Source organism: Oryzias latipes, chromosome 3 (genome assembly GCF_002234675.1).
Source record: "Oryzias latipes chromosome 3, ASM223467v1".
Taxonomy (NCBI): Eukaryota; Metazoa; Chordata; class Actinopteri; order Beloniformes; family Adrianichthyidae; genus Oryzias; species Oryzias latipes.
This window is the reverse complement of record NC_019861.2, coordinates 36,091,857-36,113,199: the sequence shown is the minus strand read 5'-3', so window position 1 is coordinate 36,113,199 and position 21,343 is coordinate 36,091,857. Positions and strand designations below refer to the sequence as shown.

The 21,343-nt window shown below is 45.5% G+C and overlaps 1 protein-coding gene across 7 annotated transcripts in view; it reads left to right on the top strand.

The window, feature by feature from the left end:
* The first annotated feature begins 343 nt into the window (after positions 1-343).
* The window catches only part of znf536 (zinc finger protein 536), a 174,878-nt gene continuing 153,878 nt past the window's right edge, over positions 344-21,343 (top strand). For 5 of the 7 annotated variants that reach the window (XM_023953733.1, XM_023953731.1, XM_023953727.1 and 2 more), the window contains exon 1: positions 911-1,347. The gene's annotated coding sequence lies outside the window, so the exon portion shown is untranslated. Of the gene's footprint in view, positions 630-909; positions 1,348-21,343 lie in introns of those variants that run through there. The other 2 variants (XM_023953729.1, XM_023953732.1) reach the window with 2 other exon arrangements.

Genomic DNA, 21,343 nt, shown 5'->3' with positions numbered 1-21,343 from the left:
ACTTCCCGATTCTGACCGAACCGTTCCCATAATTACCCCCCAATCATTATATAATCCCCCAACAAAGCCCCCATTCAAGCTTGTCTTTTGTCAGCGCTGGGACACTGAATCTGTAATTGCATTACCCCCCCACAACCCCCCCACCATGGAGGCATAATATCGCCAAAACACCGGCGGGTTTTTGTTTTTTTTTAGTTTGGGTCCACGCGGGACGAGTCTGTGCTTCTGGACCCAAAAGTTGCTCCAACTTGAAGTTTAATGTTTTTTTTTTTCTTTGAATTATTTTAACTTTCTGCGACCCCCTCCCCCCCTCGCCTCACCGCCCCCCACCCCTCAGTCCTCCTGCGCCTGGATTGGTGGCGTTATTGATAAATCATATTTCCCTCCGTCTGCGCAGGAATGAATCGTTAAAAAAGCAGCGGGAGCGGAGGCGCGCGTGCATGCGCGCGGATTGGCAGCAAAACGAGGCTTATTTACATTAAATCCGCCACAAGGTTACCGCGCGCGCACAGATGAGCGGCGCTTTTATCACTCATGACTTCTCTTACTGACGCGCGGGACGCAGCGGGAGCACGCGCGCTTCACCGGACTTTTCGGAGCGGGAAGAAGCTGAAGCTGTTTCCTGAAAGGTAAGAAATTCTACTTTTTTTTTTTCCTGGCAGGGGGGGGGGGGGGGTCCGGTGACCCGGGTGTCCTCGCAGGTTTCCCGGTCAGTTTGTGGCGGCTCCGCCGGCGCCTGAGCGTACCGGAGCAGAGGCCAGATTTGGATGCCCCCCCCCCCCAAAAAAAATAAATAAGAGCGCGTTTGTGGGGACTTGAAGGTCGCAGAGCGGCGGCAGGGGGGGGCGGCCCGCGGACGACACCTGGGGACGTGGAACGGCGGGAGGTGGTGGAGGGGGGGTGGGATCATCGCTTTAAACGAGCTCCTGATCACCGCCGCTCCATCCGCGGAGGAGCCGCCGGGCCACAATGGAGGGGCTTCTGAACGCCACGATGCGTTTCAGTGAGCAGATGAGGGGCGGGGGGGCAGCCGGAAGATGAAGGCTCGCGCGCGGCGACCACGTTCACGGCTGCGAGCAGAAACGGCGCATTTCTGGGAGCTTTTCCTCTTTTTCTCCGTTCCAAAGTGGGAATACGCGGCGGGGGGAGCGCCGCGGCGACGCAGCTGACGAGCGGCGGGGGGGTCTCTAACAGGTCCTGAGCGCACTTTCCGACACCCCCGCCAACCGACGGGCGGACTCCGATCCGGTGAATCCGAACGGACATGCCTCATTCTCCGCCGGCGGCGGTCCTCGCGGCGCAGCGGTGACTCGCGGGACTTAGCGGCGCGTCCCAACAATTTCAAAGGTAAGAAGTGTTTTTTTGGGACGTGGGGGGTGAGTGACAGCAGGGCTGATATACCCCCCCCCCCCCCCAGCTGTGATTCTAGAATAACAGGGTGAAATGCGCTTTGATGCGTAAAACGCGCCGATGTTTTGCGGAGAAAAGTTTGATTATGGGAAAAGTGACCCCCCCACTTCGTCCAGCACGTGCCAAAAGATGGGAGAGGAGCCGGTGGGACCTGCCATTTTGTGCCGGGCATCTCCCGTGTTTTTCGTGGGGGGGGTCACCGGCTCCAAACGGAGCGCAGAGCCTCTCTGATTCGGAGCGGTTCCTGCGGCGCGCGCGCCACGGACTCGCATCTGTGCGCGTGAGCGTTTCCCCAAAAGCATCAAAATGTCTCCAGACTCTTCCTGAATGCTGTCACGGTGTGGTGGCACGCGCGCGATATTCCGTCTGAAAGTGTTTGGGCGTGAACCCCCCCGCAGCGCCGCGCGGGAGATTTTTGGAGAAAAAATATCTTCATCAGTTTTTCTGGAAGTTTTTGCCCTGAAATACTTGTGTGTGCGTGTACATGCGCGCGCGTCGGGGGGGTCAAAGCATGCAGAGGAAGGTGTCAAAGCAGCCCCCCCCCCCTTCACCAACTGTCAGTCAAACAGTCATTGAAGTGAAGCTGCTGTCAGGCTGATTTTTGAAGAACAAAATGCAACCCCCCCTGTTATCATGCGGGGGGGGGGGGTCCACTGGCAACTTGGAGGTGGGGGGGGGGGGGGCAATCAGGCCAGCTCTGCTCATCGATGGTTAATTGATATGTGTGCATCTCATGAACCGTTTTGTGTGACAGTGCTGTGGGGGGTTGGAGGGTTAACTCCCCCTCCTCAGGAGGTGGAGGGTGAAAGGGACAGTGGGTGTGGGGGGGGGGCATCAGGCCTCAGACCTTCATGACCTTCCTCTCCAGAGCCGGAGCAGCATCAGGCCTCAAAGACGGAACGGAGAGTCGCAGCAAATCCTTCTGCTCTTTTGAACCCCCCCCCCCCAACACCAGCGGGGGACTATTACACGGGGGGGGGGGGGGGGGGGTTCATCAAAAGGGGGTGGCACGCGTGGAGCAGTTAGACGCCGTTGACCTTTGATCGTCATTAAGACCTTTTTCAAAATCAGATTTTATTTTTTTTTAAATCAAAACCGGAAAGTAAAAAAATCAGATCAGAAGATAAAAAAATCCTGGGGGGGGGGGGGGATTTTATATATATTTATATATTCAAATATATTTTTTTATTTGGTCCTGAAAGTGAGATAAGAAGTCAGGAGAAGATATGGGGGGGTCGTGATGGGGGAGGATAATGGCGACCGTCGTGTTGATCTCAGAATAAAGAGCCGGGCCGACGCGGCGCTGACGGAGCCCGTCCTCTCGTGCCAGGGTGCCATCACGAGCAGCGTCTGCCTGTCTGGGCAGCTGCACGTGTGTATGCGTGTGCGCAGATGCGTGTGTGATGGGGGAGGGGCTCTTTTTCTCTTTAAAAAGTTTCTTTTTAATTTAAAAAAAACCCCAAACGTTCTGCAAACGCCTCCTGCTCTGCAGCCGCAGAGTCCTCCGTGCACGAGGCGTGCACGAGGCGTGTCATGTCTGCACGTGACCTCTGCCAACTTCCAGACCTCTGCTAACGAGCAACATTGAAGGGGGGGGGGGTTGGGGGGGGGGTAAGAAAAGTGAGGAAAAAGGTGGCAGAGGTGCAGGAATGCGGGCAGAAGAGCGAGCTGCGGCGCTGCAGACGGGACGCTGTGAAAGCTGCACATTCCCAGCCGGGGCTGCCGGTTCAACGCCACAATAGCGGGATCTTCTCCGGCCCTGGGGGGGAGGGGGGGTCCCCGCGCCGACTCGTTACTCGGGGAAGGGGCTCTTTCACGCTGGAATTCCTCTCTTGCAAATATTTTGACAAAGCGGGATGAGGGTTTTCTCCGTCCTGCACCTCCCGGTGTGGCGTTTCCTCTGAGTGACAGGTCACGCCGAGGGACGCGCTGGCGCATGAGGGAGGGGGGGCCCGGGGCTCACGGGAGCAGCAGGCGAAGCTCAGCTACCTGTGAGTGACGCCTCCCATCCTGGCGTCCTCAGACCTTCGTCTGACTCGTCTGCAGCTTTTCCTCCGATTGCGACCGAATCATGGCGGTTAGAGACGGCGTTCCTTCAGACGAGTTGGTTCTTCACGGAGAGGAAAGCGGAGGCTTCAGTCAATCAGAAGAAAATCCCTCAAATGAATTTTCACTTCAGTCGTTTGTGTCGCCTCACAGAATATCTGTTGTACCCCCCCCCCTTCCAAAAAAGAGTCTTTTGACTAGAGTGTAGAAAATGATCATAAAATAACCTTTATTGAAATCTTCCACATCTAAAAACGAAATCCACGTTTGAAATAAAAATCTGAGCAAACATTTGTTTTCCATTCATATTGATTTAGTTTAAAGGCTGCCAGATTGGAGGCTTTAATCTTCCTCCCCAGGACTTTTGTTGGGAAAGATTCTCAGAAATGTTACACTTTTAAAATAATTCTTCATTCTTTTGTCTTTTTCGCTGAAAATATAAATTCAAAGATAAAAAGTTTGATTAAAGTTAAAATTTTAAATTCTTTTTGGGGTTCAGATCAAAAAATATTGTTAAAAATGTTGCATTTAAGTTAAAATCTTACGAAATGCTTCATCTCAGCAGAAACTAAAGTTAAAACTTTGCAAATAAATTCATTTTGGTATTTTAAAGTCATTTTAATGAATAAATTCATGTTCAGAATGAATTTTATTTCAAAAATCCAGACGACAGTTTTCAGAGTGGACCTGAACTCGAAAAGTCAAACTTCATTCAAACGGAAAAATGAAAAACAGAATCACAAAACAAAAAGTTTCTCCAGAATAAAAGCTTCTGGAGGAAAGATGGAAAGTTTGGCAACAATTTTACTGAGACTTTCAAAATAAAAACATTGTTTAGTTTTAATTTCTAGAATAAATCGAATGGTTTATAAAATAAAAGCCCACATTTTCATATGAAAGTTTTTAGAAATAAACACAAATTTTTGGAGAAGAAAATGGAAACAAATAATAGAAGAAACAGAATATTTGGATTCATCTTAATTTTTGTCGACATTACAGTAAAGACACATTAGAAAAGAAAGGAGTTTATAATTCTGAGTGATTCAAGTTTCCAAATATAAAAAACCCGTTTGGATCAGAACAGAGATTTTCCCGTGGCGTTTCAGTCCTGCACCTTTAGCCTCACGGTTCCCGCCAAGTGAACACGTTGCAGCATAAAGTTCACCTGTGTGGCCCCCCCACCCCCCCACAGATAAGCTGCTGGTTCCAGGCCTTCCGGACAGACGGGGACTCTGCTTTAAATGCTCGAGTCAAATGGAAGCGGTTTGTCTGCGAATGTTCCTTTTTTTTAATAAAACGGAGGAAAAACCAACAGGCAGATGCGTGTTTACCTTTGACTGAAGAGAAAAGCGTGGCGTGCAGCAGCGACGCCTCGCAGATGCGGTGGCGTTTGAGCACACAGCGGCTCACAGAAGGTTGTGTGTTCAACGCCTGGAATGCTCACTTGCCTTTTGGGTTCACTTATTTACTTTTGCATAAATGGGAAACAGTAATGTGGTATTAAAGGGCTTCTCAGGGGGAAAGCTGTGTGTTTTTAAATGCAGCCCCCCCCCCCCCCCCCCTACTACGCTATATTAAGAAAGACGTGATTAATGCGGGCGCAGATCACATTTTTCTTGATTAATAGGAAGAATGGTTTGCTGTTGAAAGTCATGAGATTCCAAAATGAGCAGCGGAGAATCAGGAGGAGAGATCCCCCAGCAGACGCATGCGAAATGCGAAGGAGGCGCCAGGATGGAGCGCAGCCACAAGCTGCAGCTCTGTCACCCCAAATAAAAACTCCCAGCTCTCCCGGCTTTCCATTGAGTCTTTAATTCAGCCTGATGTGACATTAAAACCCTCCGCTTGACTTCCACCGGCTGTGACAAATGTACCAGCGCCTAATAGAGGTGTGCAGACAGGCCGGCATTTCCCTGACTTTTATCAAACTGAATTTATCAATTCAGACTCGCGGGATGTGTGGGAGCAGCTGCCCCCCACCACCACCGCCGCCGCCACGCTGCACATCTCTATGCTTAGACCTGAAACGAGGACGCAGCAAGCGGCTGAGTCTGCAGCAAAAAGGGAAAACCATCACGGTAAACGTTTGGTTGGGGAGCTCAGCTGACTTTTGAAGGGGGAACTTCTGGGAGCCAAATTATTCTTTTTATTTACGACAAGTTTGGAGTAAAAAATCACAGATTTGGAGGGAAATGTGGCAATTATATGCTTTTATTTTGGAATAGGAGCCAATTTGTGTATTTTTTGAATAAAATAAATGAACTGAAAGTCAGAATAAAAATTTTACGACAGCAGGGAGAACTTGACCGCTTTCACAGAACTTTTGTAATTTTGTCCGATTTTTTAAAATCCTGAAATAGCTGCTTGTAGCGTTAACATTTCTTTTCTGTTCAACAGTTTTGTTCTCTAACGTTCATTCAGAGCACTTGTCGCTTTTATTTTGTAATCATATGTTAGCATTTTAGCTAGCTTTCAAATCTACGAAACTCACGGGTTTCCCACACTCCAAATTAACGTTTACGAATAATTCCAAAGTTGGCAGATGTTGATTCTGATCAAACCGGATTTCTTGCGATGCCTTCAATAAGTGCTTAAATTTTAAACAATTCAGCGAATAATACGAAAAAAAACCTGAATAAAATGTCTAAAACGATCTTTCATGTTTATCGGACAAAATGTGAGTGAAAGTTTCTGGTTTTCTTTCTGAATTTCGGTGATAAACTTTTCTCCAAAGTGACAGATCTTCTCACTAAAGCAGCTTCGTCACCAACTATGCAGATGACACCACTCTTCTGCTTCATCAGGGTAACCGTCCTTTTGGTTCGCAAACTTCCTTGAAATTCAAATATTTCCCTAAAACAAAGTCATAAATGTTAAGGAATAAAGCAGAACCGTTTAATGTTGTAGGATTTTTAGAAAGCCAGGAACGTTAATCTCCAAAACAGTTTAAATACAGCGAAACATAACCAAACGTAGATCATTTCCACACAGGTGCACGTTTGTCTGGATAGAGAAGTGGGGATTTCAGGAATGTTTGGTGTGAAGTCTGGTTTTGTTTGCAGAACAGGAATCTGTTTGGAGATCCTCAGAAACTCTCAGAGGGATGTACGTTTGATCCGAACCGTCAGAAATCCTTGGTTGCGGCTCCGTTTGGCGTCCTGGTTTACACGCTGCGTGTTTTCTGTCATGAGTGTGTGCGAGCGCCGGCGTTTGATCATGCGTGTCGGTGAATCGGCTCTCCAGGAGCCGTCACTCTTTCATGAACTACTTTAAAAAAGTCCTCTTCAAGGTGGGAACTAAATACTGTTTATCTATTATTTATCTGGGTTATTATGGGGTTGAATTGGAGAAGAGAGCTGTCTGATGCGGCAGAATTCCCCCGGCGAGGCGGCGGGCTCTTTGCTTTAATGCCTCTTTTTAGTCCTTTACCTCTGCTGTAAAAGAAGCCCTTAAGAGGTCTCTCGCAATTTCTGACAGTTTCTCCATTTTTGTTTGCCAACGACTCGTCACCTTCTCTCCTCCGTCTCCTTTTTTGTTTGGAGTCTTTTTTTTTGTCGCCGCTATTATTTCTGATTAGGAGCGGCGCTTGTTTTCTTCACCTCGGAGCTGCTTCTTATCTCACAGTGTGGGGGGGTTAAGTGGAAGTACGGGGGCTCTGGCCCTTGTTCGGCTTGTCTTTCAGCAGCCTCGGTAAACAGATTTGCATCAACGCCGCGGCGGATATACGTTTAAAGGCAGTCTGAGACGGCGTGCTCCTGCTAACCTGAGCATGACAGCTTCAGCAGAAAAAGATGAACCCTTCAGGATTTTCCACCAAAGCTTTCTTCTCCGTCTATTTTTACATTTGGATCGACCGTTTCAGGTGTGGATTTGTTCCTTTTTTCCGGCAGAATTCCACCAAAATTGTCAGGATTTTAAGGAGAACGATCACAGAACGATCTTAAACCAGTCTCAGTTCAGTTTCACACATTTCACTCGTCAACGAATAAGAATCCATTCAGACGCCTTAAACAGCTGAGAAGATTGAAAAGTGTATTTCAAAAAATTAAGTTGCAACAAAATATTTGATCTAGTTTGTTCTTCAGCTTCAAATCCGACTTTTTTCGTTTGTTTCTGACTATGAAGAAATGAAAACCTCCCAGCTGTAGGAACCTCCCTTCATTGATTGATTGATTATTATTTCAAGCAATTTTCCAAAACGGTAAAAAGACAATAAAAATATGTAAATATATCAAATTTATTTGAGATATTTACTGATGAATGCATTTGAAAGTAAAACCACTTGACATTCTAATTGCTCCAAATCTCAAACAGCGAAGCGTCATCAGCGTAAAACCGAAACGACAAACGTTAGTAAAGGCGTCTCTCAATGCAAACGTCCTCAAAAGAAAAAGTCCGGTTTGAGCGTCGCTGCATGAATGTTAGGAGAGCAGGAGGATTTCAGAAGAATCTAAAGAAACTCAGAACTAGCAAAAAAAAACATTGAAAGACGGAGAGTTTTTGGAAAAGACAGAAAAATGATCAAGAAAAAATGGTTTCTAGAGCGCCGTCTGACCCAGGATGCAGATCTTCTCCGTCATCCAGGAGGAGATGCTGCAGTTACCGTCATTCGTCCTTCCTGGATTTGGATCTGTAGAGGATCTGGTCTGCATGTTCAGGATGTTTCCTTCAGAGTTTGAACCTGCAACCTCAGTGGGGGGAGGGGGGGGGCAGAAGACGATTGAAAGTGACTTATATCACCATCATTCATTTTCCTACTGCAGAGATGTCGGCTGTGACACCGACATCTCTGCCCCCCATCCCCATCTTCTACATGCCCCCCCCCCCCAACAGGACAAGTTCTGGATTAGAGGAGGTCAGATCTGAAGCTCTCTGCCTCTCCTGGCCTTCGTCTCTCTGATTGCCGATCGGCCCCCGAGGGTCTTGAAGCGCTCTTGGTGGATGCCCGTGATTGGAGTAAATGCCCCCCCCCCCCCCCCAAAATCACCCCCATCTTTTTGCCAAAGATCTGAATGGGTTTGTAGGACAAACGTGACGCGTGGAGAGTGAAGTGAAGGAGACGACGGCAGCAGCGCTCAGAGAAAAAAAACTGCGAGTTCAGGTTTTGGCGCTGGAGGTCAGAAGGTCACTTTCACGTGTAGAGATGACGGAGGCCTAGAACCTGAAGTCACCGTGTGAAACTCCAAAGCAAACACCTCAGTAGTGACTGTTTGGTCCGACCCCCTCGGTCTCACATCCGGAATCTCCGAAAGTCGTTTTGATGACCGAAGGAAACGAGGTTTGATCCTCAAAAACCTTCGGATCGACAGTCGGAGCTTCTCTAACTGAATCCACCTGTGGGCTGTGAGCAGCACCTGTGTGTGTGTGTGGGGGGGTCATTCATCACCATAGTTCACGGGGGGGGGAGCAGAGGTCGGCCCCCCTCCTTCATCCAGGTTCTGCGGCTGCCACTCGCTCGGCTTTGTTGCTGGAGGTAATCTGTGAAGTGATCTTAATTATGGAGGTTCGGCCTCCCCCCCCCCACCTCTTCCTCTCCGTACACGCTTTTAATCAAACGGTGTAGTTAGCTGGTAATGAGGGCGAAGGGAAGCACGTGCACTTCTGCTTACACATGCTGCGAGGAGGAAGAGGAGGACGAGGAGGAAGGCGCTGTGTGACGGCTCTGTCAGGACAGAAGTCTGGAAACCAGGATTTGTTCTCTGAACTGATTCTAGAGCCAAAGACGAGGCGCTTTGGGGGGGGCGGCCCCACGCCGCTCGGTTCGGAGCTCAACTTTGGGGGCCGAAAAATGCTACTGAACTTCAGAAACCCAAATTCTTCTTTTTATTCACGTTTTTTATTTACGCTTTGGAGAAAAAGGTTGGCATCATAATTTACTTTTATTTCTGAACAGGAAGCCTTTTTTTTTCTTTCTGTAAGGAAAATAAATGACCATGAACTTAGAAAAAAGACAACCTGAAGCAACAAGGACACTGACAGGCTCTATGGAAAATGAGTTTGAGGTTTGAAATCCTGATTGAAAACATCAGATGTGATTTGAACTGAACTAAACAGCTGCTGCTTGCTTTAACATGAAGAATCTTTCATTTTTCTAGAGGACGTTTTTGTGCGTTAAATGAAAACTTTCACTTTGACCACATGCAGTCTGTAATATTAGTATTTTAACTCGCTCTAGAATAGTTGTAACTCCAAGAGATTCCCAAAAACAGTCAAAATATTGGTTACTGGAGGGTTTCTTCCGATGTGCACAATTATTAACAGTGCTTGAAAAGAATTAGGCAGAAAAGAAAAAGGTGAAAATGAAGAAACAGAAATGATTAAATATATGAACCATTTTTTTTTATATTTAATGGACAAATGTGTGTTATAGTAACTATACTTTCACAGGTTTTTGTGATACATCTGTGACAGATCTTCACAGTAAAGCAGCTTTCTTTGCAGCTATGCTCTATATCACTGCCCAACTGTTGTGGTTTAAGGCTAAACTTTTTGGAATCAAGTTCTTTTTATTTATGTTTCCAAAACGACAAGTTAGTAGCAAAATTCCCAGATTTGGAGGAAAATGTTTCAAAAATGTACCTTTATTTTGGAACAAACCCAGTTTGTGTTCCTCTGATTTTAACTGATATAAAACTTAAAGAATAGTTTTTGTAGAACATTTTTGCTTTAACTGTTCACTGAGAGCACTGGTCGCTTTTTATTTTTTAGCATTCATGCTAGCTTTCAAACATTCGTAACTCCACGAAATCCATTAGTCTCCCCATAAATACTCAAAATGAAGGGTTTCAAGTAATTTCGGAAGTTGGTGGACGTACTTTCAGATCAAATGATCTGTTGGATTTCTGACTATCAGTCCGGTTGTTAAGGGAAGTGGACACGATAACAGTTCCGGCTTTTCTTTGAAAAAGGAGCCTCCGGCGATGAACAGATCGCAAACGGGGGTTTAGGAGAGGATTTGAGGAGCCGGCAGGGCGGTGGAGGCAGCGTTGGGATCCGTTACACATAAACGGCCTAGGCATCGATGAGATGATCCGGCGAGGATTAGAACAACAATCCTGATGGACACTGGGAAGGTGACCACATGGGGAGGAGCTTTTGTGTGTCCCTCCATGCGGAAACAAGTGTGGCTTATTGTCAGCGCGACTCCCCCCCGTATCATGCTAAGGAGCTGTTTCCAGGTCACACTGGGGTCATAGGGCACCAGCGGGGGCGCAGAGGTCAATTGGTGCCGTGCTCCCAGACCTTTTCTCCTGCAAAGTGGATCAGAATATCACTTCAGCTCTGTTTTTGTCTGTTCTATTAATATTTCAGCAGCCAGCCGTCTGTTTGAAGGACAACCAAACCTGTGCTGATGCAATAAAACCCGAGAAGACCACACGTCCAATCAATGTCATGAAGCAATTATCTCCAAAAAGGCCCCAAAATCTCCAGATTTAGCTTCGCAGATGTGGGATAAAAATGGGAATTAAAGCCCACGGAGTTCAGCAAAACATTTATTCATTTGTTGTGCAGCAAAAAGAACACTAAACATGTTTTAATCGTTGTTTGTGTTTACATAGGCATCCTCTGCCGTAGTAAATAAGAAAAAAATCATCTTTAAGATTTTCATTAATGCAACAAAAAGCTCTATAATAAGGAGCTTTGGTAATAAAAGGTCAAGTAGAATTTTCTTTCTGTGCTCCAAAATCAAAGTAAGAATTATATATATATATATATGTATGTATGTGTTTTTATATATATATATATATATATATATATATATATATAAAAACACAAGAAGTATGTGTGCTATAAATAAAATCAGGCTACTTAAAAATAATTAAAATTTAACTTAAAACATGAAAAAGTGTTAAATGTGTTCTTGTTCATTTATTTATTTTTTGCTAATGCCAGATAATGAGAAACATTTCTCTCCACCTTGTGGTATTAAATCACGGGGAAATGTTTTTTACAAAGTTCACGGATGTTTGGATTTAAATCTTTTGAACCACACTACAAACTGCTGCAGTTCTGGTGCTAATATTTGAAAAATATTGTTCGTAGCTAACACGCTAATATCTTAAACATGTTTCGTGTCGTTCTTTTGTTTCTGTTATGGTTCATTTTTTATTTATAATATGTAAAATGCCACGGCCTACAGCTTGTTTTCAGGCATTACATGGAGCTTTAGCCATGTGGATGCTAACTTTAGCTTTAGCTTCTGTACTTTTGGTACAGTATTTATTAATAACCTGTTGGATTTTATATTAGGCTACAGCTGATAGCGACACAACATTATATTCCCCTATGATTTCACATTTTTTCATCCGTTAGCTGAATTTAGATTACGTCACATAGCCTACAGCTGATAATTTTACCAAAATATGCATCAAATTTTTACTAAAATGAGATTATCCACCTCATCTTAGTCGGTTTAGTCATTTGGATGCTAACTGTAGCTTTAGCTTCTGTACGTTACTTTAAAACCCTTTTGTTATCAATTACAAACACAGCAGGTTACTTAATATAAAGCTTGAAATAAAATGAATTAAGTTTAAATCTTTTTAATTCACTGGTCTGGGTCTCCCTGTGCCGGTCCCCAGCCCGGACAAAATACATGGTTTAGGAAGGGCATCCAGCGTAAAGCACTCGTCCAAACTGCTGGTGCGGGTCAGTAAAAGCTGAGTTGCTGTGGCGACCCCTGAAGGGATGTGCCGAAAGCCGAACAACACTCACAACATTTTGTTGTTACAAGCTATAGTGTGACACTGCTAACATCCGCCTCCGTCCTACAACTACACAATTACACATAAATGTAATTCGTTTCTTGACTTTAAATGACATCACATGGCATTTAGCTAATAGTTGTATCTTAACAGACACTATTATTTTGCCAAGATTCACCCACATATGTTAACTTGTAGCCTAGCTGTTTGGATGCTAACTTTAGCGTTAGCCTAAGTACGTTCTTTGAATGTTTTTTGTCATCAATTATAAACACAGTACTTCATAACAAGAGTGTAGTAAAGAAAAGTTAGATTTTACTTTAAACTTAGCTGATACTTTTATAAAAATTGGATAATTTAGATAAAACTAAGAGGATTTAGCCACGAAAGCTAGCTGTTAGCCGCCCCTCAGCGCCTCTAAGCAAGGCTTCCATTCCAAAGCACAGGAACAAAGTCCAAAGTAGGACTGATTTTTTACCCTTAATAAATATTGTCGTGATGATATCGAACCTCGCAGACTGTCATGTTAAGAAGTTGGACCTGAGCTTCAGTGATTTATCAGACTGGAGATAATCTAACATTAACCCAGGTTATTTAAACTCAGGCTAATCTCCTAGTCTGGCTTTTGTTATTCTCATTTCTGGACACAAACTGGACTTTTTATGAAGGGAAATGGATCAGAAAACCTGTGTGTGTGTGTGTGTGTGTTGAATGTGTGTGTTCCAGTGATGCCGCTAATTCCTTCGGGGGTCAAGAGGAGGGGCCGGGGTTAAACGCTGTGACGGGGGGGGGGGGGGGGGGGGGCAGCAGTGATTAGCTGCCATCTGAACTGGATGCCGAGGAGCAGAGCAGACAGGAAGAAGGGGCCCGCTCTGTGCGGTGGCGTTGGAGCCCACCGCTCCGTGTTGGCGGCGCTCACCCCCCCGTGACACGCTTCTTACCCCGTGTCCTTATATTATTAAAGGTTGCCTCCGTGCTTAAGTAAGGCGAAGCAGATGGCCCTTTTCCATAAATCATGCTTATAAGATGATTATAGGAAGCATGGCCGTCCTCGCTTCCTGTCGGAGTGGCGTTTTTTCCCTCCAGGATTGTTTTAAAAAGTCCTGATGATTGTGCTGACCGGGTGGGGGGTGGGGGGTAAACACCACGGCGTGAACCCTGAACGTGGCCAACAGCCAGCAAACACCAGCGAACAATGAAGAAGAAAACAAGGCTGGGAAGGAGAAGAGCGAGTGCAGCCTCTTTCCTCTCACTGCCAGTTTTTCAGGGCGGGATTACATGTGCCGCCGCCGCTGCTGCTGCCGCCGCTGCAGCTCCGTTCCTTGATGTATGCATCATGTCAGGCAGTCATTGTCTCCTGGGTAAAGAGCGATAGTTCAAATACCTAGCATCTCTCCCCTGGTGCTCCAAACGCTCGGCTTTGAAGTTTTTATAATCCATCTGTCATCTGCGAGCAGGGAGGGCACATGTTCTGTACCGCTCAATTACCAAAGTCTCTGCTGCTGCAGCGACAATGAAACAGGAAGCAAATAATATGAAAAACAAAAAAAACAGGGAGAAGGAGAAAAAGAGACAGAGGAAGCTTGAAATTCCTGACTTTCTCACGCACTTGATTGTGTCCCCTCACTGCCTCTCGGAGCAGCAGAACAAAGCCGGTTTGTTGTGGGTGGAATGCCGAAAATGCTTTCTACTGTTGCCATTATGCAGAATTTGATTGAATGTGTATTGTTTTAAGGCTTTGGTGATTTTCATCCTTTTTTTTTCTTCTTCCCCGAACGCCTTGGATTGTTATTCTGCTGCCCCGTCAGAAATGAGCAGCTTTCTGATCAGATTCGATGTAAAGGCGGCGTAGAGGTCCGGTCATCGCACAGAACCGGTAGAGTCCTCTGCTTTTGGTGAAACGTTGAGCCTTGAAGGCCTCTCCTGCTTCCCTCTTCGGCTCGCTTCTTTCCTGCGTCTCCTTTTTTGGTTTCTGCTCACACTCCTGAAGATCCGTCCACACTTTAGAGAATCTTTTAGTTTGAAAAATCTAATTCAGCACCATACCGTGAGCTCTTATTTTGAAGTCTTTATAATTTTATACTATTAAGATCATTTTTAACATTTAAAGTTTTGATTTTTTTTGTACGATTAAATATCTGCGCTTTCCATTTTCATTTGTTTTGTACTTTATGAATTAAATAGATTTTTCCCAAGCAGCTTAATTCTCACACATTTTCATTATCTTTAGTTCATTTTTGCCCCCCCCCCATTGTATCCCAGAAAGTCCTGCAGTTATTTTCAGCCTCTTTTGCTTTATTGGTTGAATGCTGTAAAATATTCAACCATTGTTTTCCTGTTTCTCTTTCTTTATTCTAGTTTCTTCTTCCATTTTTTTGTCCCTTAATTCCTACAATTTTTCAGCTATTTTAATCGTTCAACTATTCAAATGTTCGGCTTTTTCAGCTTTTTCCAGCTCTGACTTTTGTTCCTTCAAATCCTTGAACTTTTCCAGGATTTCCAGGATTTTTTGCCTCCATTTAAATCCATGGGGAATCCTTGGTGCAGAAGCTCGCTAGTTCGATACCCGGATCTGGCCTTTTTTTATCTTTCTTGTTATTGTGCTGTTTCCACTTTATTTATGGTCAATTTTAATCCTTTATTTCTTATTTATTTGCCAGTTATCACACTTTAAGTTTCATTTTCATTCAGCAATATAGCATCAACGCTGCTTTTTCTTCTAGTTTCTTTTACTTTTCTCCCTTTTTTCGCTCAACTTCTTCACCCAGTTTAGCTTCCAGTCATTCACTATAAAGATTTAATAATTATTTGATCCTCTTGGGGGGGGGGGTTCTCTCCTCTTGTCTTCAGCTGTCAGGGTTCACAAACATTTTTCCAGATCTTTCCAATATTCTCCTCCAATATTCCTCCCTAATTTCTTCATATCTTGGTTTTTGGGAAACTTCTTCCTCGCTGAATGAAAGGCGGCGGGACCCATCTGGTTGGGGGGTGACCCAGCGCCGGCCCCCCTCGCGCTCGTCGCTGAAATAATGCCCCTCCTAATGACTGCTGCACATTCTGAAATCTCCCTTTTGAAATTGGTCTTGGCAGATTATTTGCAGGTACTTGAGTTGCATCTGTTTGCAATTTTGCAAATGTGGAAGACTGTAATGCGGCGCAGGGAAGAGGCTATTTTAATCCCTGGGATAACACCGGCTGTCAGTGCGAAAGGGCGGTTGTGTGTGTGTGTGTGGGGGGTCCAGGCTCAGCCCCCCCATCCGGTAGCTTCACCGACGGTCTGAGATGTCGGTGCACGTTTGAAGGAGCCTGACGGCGGCGATTAGTGAGGGGCGGCGGAGCTGGAACCATTGTGACTTCAGTCCCGATTATTCGGACCATGTGGCGAGCAGCTGACCCGCTTAAGCCCCCCCACCCCCCCTTTAAAAACTGTAATAAGGTGCTCTATTGTCCGGCGGCGGGCCCACCCGGCTGCTGTAATTGCTTAGGTGGTTACAATTACATTAATTACATATTTCATCAACACTGTTTATCCAGCCGCATGTTAAAACGAAGACGCCAAACTTTGAACCTTCTGCCCCCCCCCCCCCCCCCACGCCTCCTTTCTCATGGCAGTTTTATTAGGAGTGAGGGGAGGGGAGGTGCCAGAGGAGGAATTATGCGGAAAGTGTATGCCTTGCAACTTTTCCCCTCCCTGTTGGAAATGTTTATTTGAACAGTAAGCTCATGATTTGAATATTTGTAATCCGTGCTTAAATTTTACAGGCCAGATGAACTTTTTGGCACAGAACAGCAACCATAAGTAGGATTTTGAGAAAAGCTTTACAAAATTTTAAGCCATGTGCGAGGCTTATATAATTTAGAATGGGAGGGGGGGGGCACAAATAAAACAGGATCTGTCTTATTTACTTTAGACGTGCAGGAAAAGTGCATCATATGGCCTCTATACGTGCACCAAACTGTTGAGCCGGCCGAGGGAGGACTCGTGCGCGCGCCCGCCTCTGTTTGCTCCGCCTGCACGTGCACGGGGGGGTGGAGGGGGTGCGCTCAGGGGTTAAGTAGAACCAAATTAGTGGAGGGGAGAACTAACAGCAGCGGTGGCTTTCTGTGTGGCGACTTCTCGGTGAATGTCAAGATGATTTAGCGGCTCTTCTGTCTGTCTCTGAGCGCCAGCCCTCCAATCACCCCCCCCTACACACACGCACGCACACGTGCGCGCGGCAAATGAATATTAAATCTGGACGGGGCAACTTCAAGAAATAAGAGAGAGAGGGGGGGGGACTTTGTCTTCAGCGCCAGCGAAGTGTGCACGTGCTCGCACACACGCACGCGTTCGGCGTGTCCAGAGGGGCGTGTGTGTGTGTTTGCGCGTATGGGGACGCCAGTTGGGCTAACAGCTGAATCATGGCTCAGCCGCTGCCCCTCGTAGTCCTTGGCAGTTAGTGGTGTGAAAAAGCCTTCTCTTTGAGGGCATTATATAGATTAATGTGCTGCGCCTCGGGCAGAGACACACACACGCCTCGCCAGGGAGGGATCCCGACTGTGTGTGTGTGTGTGTGTGTTTGTGCAAGAGACCATTGCAGCTCCAGGTTGCAGCACGCACACGCTTTGGATCGTCCGTCTGAAGAAGGGAAGACATTCCTGCCTTTAAGTCATTTTTACGTTTTTGCCACAAAGAGAAACACTTGGAATAATCTTAGGGGGGGGGGGCGCAGCTCTTCATATTGGTACAGTTTAGCAAAAGTATTTGCACCGTCTCTGCTGTCTCAGGTCATCAAAGAAGTGCAGGATTTTCACAAACGCACTGATTCTGCTGATAAAAAATATGAAAACAGCTGTAAAGCACGGTGGTGGCAGTGTCATGGTGTGGGGCTTTAATCCACGAGTCCTGCGTTCTCCCAAAAGATCTCCAGGAGGAAAGTTCTGCACCCACGTATGAACTCAGAGAGCATCGGCGTGACGGTTCTGGATTGTTCTGACGTTTTTGGACTTCCATACGTTCTGAAGTTACTTTTTTTCTGGAAGGGGGGGGGGGCTTGGCAGGTCTCGATTCAGCAGTATTTGTAAAATTTTTTGCACCCTCCTGACCGACTCGGATGACGATAGAAATGCAGGATTTGCACAAAAGCGCTGATTCAGCAGAAATGAAAGAGTGAATCTGGAGACAGGAGAAGCGTGGCGTCTGTCCTGGACTCAACCGGACGCAGATTTTCCTCAGACAAGCTGTAAAGCACGGCGGTGGCAGTGTCATTGTGTGGGGTTTTAATCCATCCTCGCAGAAATTCCTAAAGCGGAAAGTTCTGCGCCCACGACGAATGAGCTCAGACTGACGTCGGCCTCAGAGAGCATCGGCGTGACGGTTCTGGATTGTTCTGACGTTTTTGGACCTCCATACGTTCTGAAGTGGGTCCAGAACTCAAACGGTTCTGCAGCGAGTCTTCCACGAAGGTGATGAAGACAGGTGGAGGCCGGACTCATATTTCGATCGATGATGTCTCTCTGGGTGGAACAAACGTCTAAAAACATCTTCATTTCTCCATAGTTTACAAATGTTGGTCAGGTTTGAAACGGTTTTCAGATCTCCTCCTCTTCCTCCTCTTCCTCGCTTGTGGAGCAGGTGAAGCGTTTTTTTATTGTTTTCAGCTTCATAACATTTCTGGAAGAGATCCCGTTTCTTTCTTTCTTTACGTTTCTTCTGGCGGCTGGCGTGTGCGCGCGCGCGCGTGCGTCCGTCCGTGCACGCCCGCCGGTGTTTGTGGGGGGGCCGGGCGGTCTGCATAACCCACTTCTGAAGACGCGGAGGTGCACGTCTGCAGAAAGCTATTTGGAAAGGCCTCCTCGTAGCTGTCAGCTTCCATTATGCGCCGAGGTGTCATGTTTGTTAGGAAGCTGAGTGCAGATGGCAGAGTGGAAGAAATGGATCACTAATTTTAACAATGATTAATGAACAGAGATGGAAAATGAATTACATCGGACTATTGGAGGCAAGGAATATTTTCTCTGAAAATGTTAACTTCGGCTGCCAGGCAGCCGGCCGTGATCTGGGAGTATATTGGAGGGTGGTGGGGGGGTGGATGTGTCTGCGTGTATGCACCTTGGTGCATGCACGCAGACACATCCAGCCACCCCCCCTGCATCTTTTGTAGAATCAACACTTCACTGCTCTTGCCTATTACTGTGTGTAGCAGTTAAGGTACACACTCTTTAATAAGGTAAACACAGGAAAGGTTAGAGCGTCTTAAAATGTTTGCTGCTTTCATGGCTTCACATCAAATCAGAGATGCAGCAGGTTTGATCGCAGCTTTTTTTCCCCTCTCTCTCTCTTTTTTTTTTTTTTTTAATTGACTGACGTCTGCACCAATCGACAGCGAGAGCCGGCCGGCGCCGGCGTTCCATCAGCGTGTTCGCGGAAGTTAAATATGACAAAGAAAAATCTACCTTTTGTGAAACCCCCCCCCCCCCAAAAAAAGGCAGAATTAATAAACAGACATCAGACCCCCCCCCCCTCCGAACGCCCACCCACCTGCACCACCCCCCCCCCCCCCTCCAACCTGCCTGCACCGATGTTTGTCTGCTGCTGCAAAACATGGTTTGGTAAGAAAACTGTTTTGAATCTAATTAATCTTCTGATGGGAAATAGATAAAAGGAGAAAAGGGGAGCAACTTCTTGTAGAGTTTGTGTGCACGTGTGTGTGTGTGTGTGTGCGTGCATGTGTGTGTGTGTGTGTGTGGGAGACAGAGGAAGACATCTCAGGTTACAGCAGCATATGCTAAGCACTCTCAAAACATACACAACGCCTTTGGTGAACAAGGTAGTCGGTATGCCCCTGGGAGCCAATTTAGATTGTGACTTAAGGCAACATTGCAGCTTTGTGTGTGTGTGTGTGTGTGTGTGTGTGTTGATCCTCCATTGAAACCGTAGTGGTGGGAAAGTCTGGGTGGCTCTCCTGCAGACCCTCCACATCAGAAGGCGGCACGCCGCTCCCCTCATCCACAAAGGCACCCAAACGCTGGCGAGCAGCAGCAGCAACGCCGCACGTCTATTTTAATCAATCACCCCCCCAACCGCCCCCCCAAAAGAGTAGATGGATCACACTCTGACTGACAGGTGATCTTTGCGGCGGTGAAGCGACTGCGGCGTCGAGCGTTTAGTTCTGAAATGGAAGGTAAACACACAAGAAAGCGAGATTTCGCAGATTAGCATCTAAGCAAACTTCAGCAGATTTAAGCAAATGTCACAAAAAATGAAATGTAAATCAGGAGCAGCTGCGCCTTAAATGAGGAGCTGAAACGCTTCCTGCTTCTGCCTCAAACCGGCAGAGGACTTTCAGGCGCCATCCGGGGTGGAGGTCGCGGCGTGTTTCAGCCCAAAGCTCGCCGCGCCGCCGCCCCACATCCATCCAGGTGTTTCCAGGTTCCTCCATGAAGGCTCCTCCCTGCTTTTGTCTTTGATCCACTGAAACGATGGTTTGATGTGGACGATTAGAGCAGAAAAGGAATAATAATAATAATTCAGCTGATTGTTCTTTCTGGATGTCTTTTGGCATAAAAATCTTTGTGAAACTTTATTTTGCATAAAGTTTTCTCATAAATTCCACCACATCTGGAGTTTGCATTCATGCAGCCCCCAGAGGTCTGTAACTCAGAGGGAAACAAGAGGAATCGTGAAACTTTTCTGCTCTTCACTTCATTTTTAACAAATGATCCAAATACAAAAGTGTTTGTATTTGAATGGAAAGCAAAAAAAAATCTGCATTTAGGACTAAATCAACCGTCTGTGGGAGGGGCCGAGTCACCAGCTGCAACGTCAAGGTCTTTTTTTTAGAGACATTAATTTCGGTTATGTTAAACACACAAACTTAAAAATATCAACATAAGCATTAACACTGAACAATGTCAACATAAACATTGAAAAAAACGTAAACATTGAACAAAATTAACCGAAAAAGGTGTCGGGTGAAGCCAAGGCTTATGAATACAAACATCACATCTAGGAAAAGAAAAAAGAAGAGGAAAAACACAAACACTTCTCAAAATGACCTCACAACCACCAGAGTCTCTGTCCAGAAGGTATTTTTGATAGATTTTAAATGTATACATTTTCTTAAACTGAAATATGGACTTTGCATTCTTCAGAAAATAAATTCCACATGTTGACCCCCTGAACAAAAATACTATTCCTTAGTGAATTAGTTCTGACCACTTTCTTTTGAAACATTTTATTTCAAATAAATAATAAAGTATTTTGGCAGGTACACATTGTTTTTTAACTTTAAACATAAAAATTCCAGTTATAAGATCAACTAAATCCAAAAATTTTATTGCCCTTAATTTTGGAAATATTTGTTTTGTGGATTGATTGTATGAAGAGTGGTTTACAATTCTAATTGCTTTTTTTTGTAGAATAAAAATAGGTTTTGTGTTTGACTTATAACTTTGCCCCCAGATTTCTAAACAATAAGTCAAATAAGGAATTATGAGGGAACAATATAGAATATACAATATAGCTGTGTTTAGAAAATGCTTGACTTTATGTAGAATGGCTAATGATTTGGACAATTTAGAGAGAACATGAGTTATGTGTGGTTCCCATGATAATGAATGATTCAAAATGACTCCAAGAAATTTTATTTCATTTACTCTTTCAGGTCTCAAACAACTTTGTGAAGAGTTTGTTACCGCCTCTCCAAAACCGGTGCTCGGTTCCTCCGAGGGTTTGTCAAAGGCAACAGGAATAAAAATAGTTATATGTTTCTGACGCACAGACAGCGTTTATAAGAAAATCCGACATACGCAGAGACGTAAAGGACGGGTTGGACCGGACGAGTCTGAGGCTAAGACTTGATTGATGGAGTTGTTTTAAAGTGGGAGTGACAGCACGGCATCAATGCTATGCTTCTACTGACGCGCAATAGTCGTGACGAAGAAGAAGAGCGGGTTCATGCTCTTTGTGGAGTCTTGTTTGCGTCACCGTCCTGGAATTGATCGTGTCGAGTATCGTGATGCGTATCGCTCCGGCACTATCAGCCAAAATGTGACTTTTTAAAAACACCAATTCATGTTTGCGTCTAAAATCGGAACCACTGACTTACAACGACACAAAACGTTGGTTTTTGTTTGGAGAAAAAGAAAGAACGGCTTCACAAAAATGCTTGAGATGACACTTTGGCGTTTTTTCTCACTCT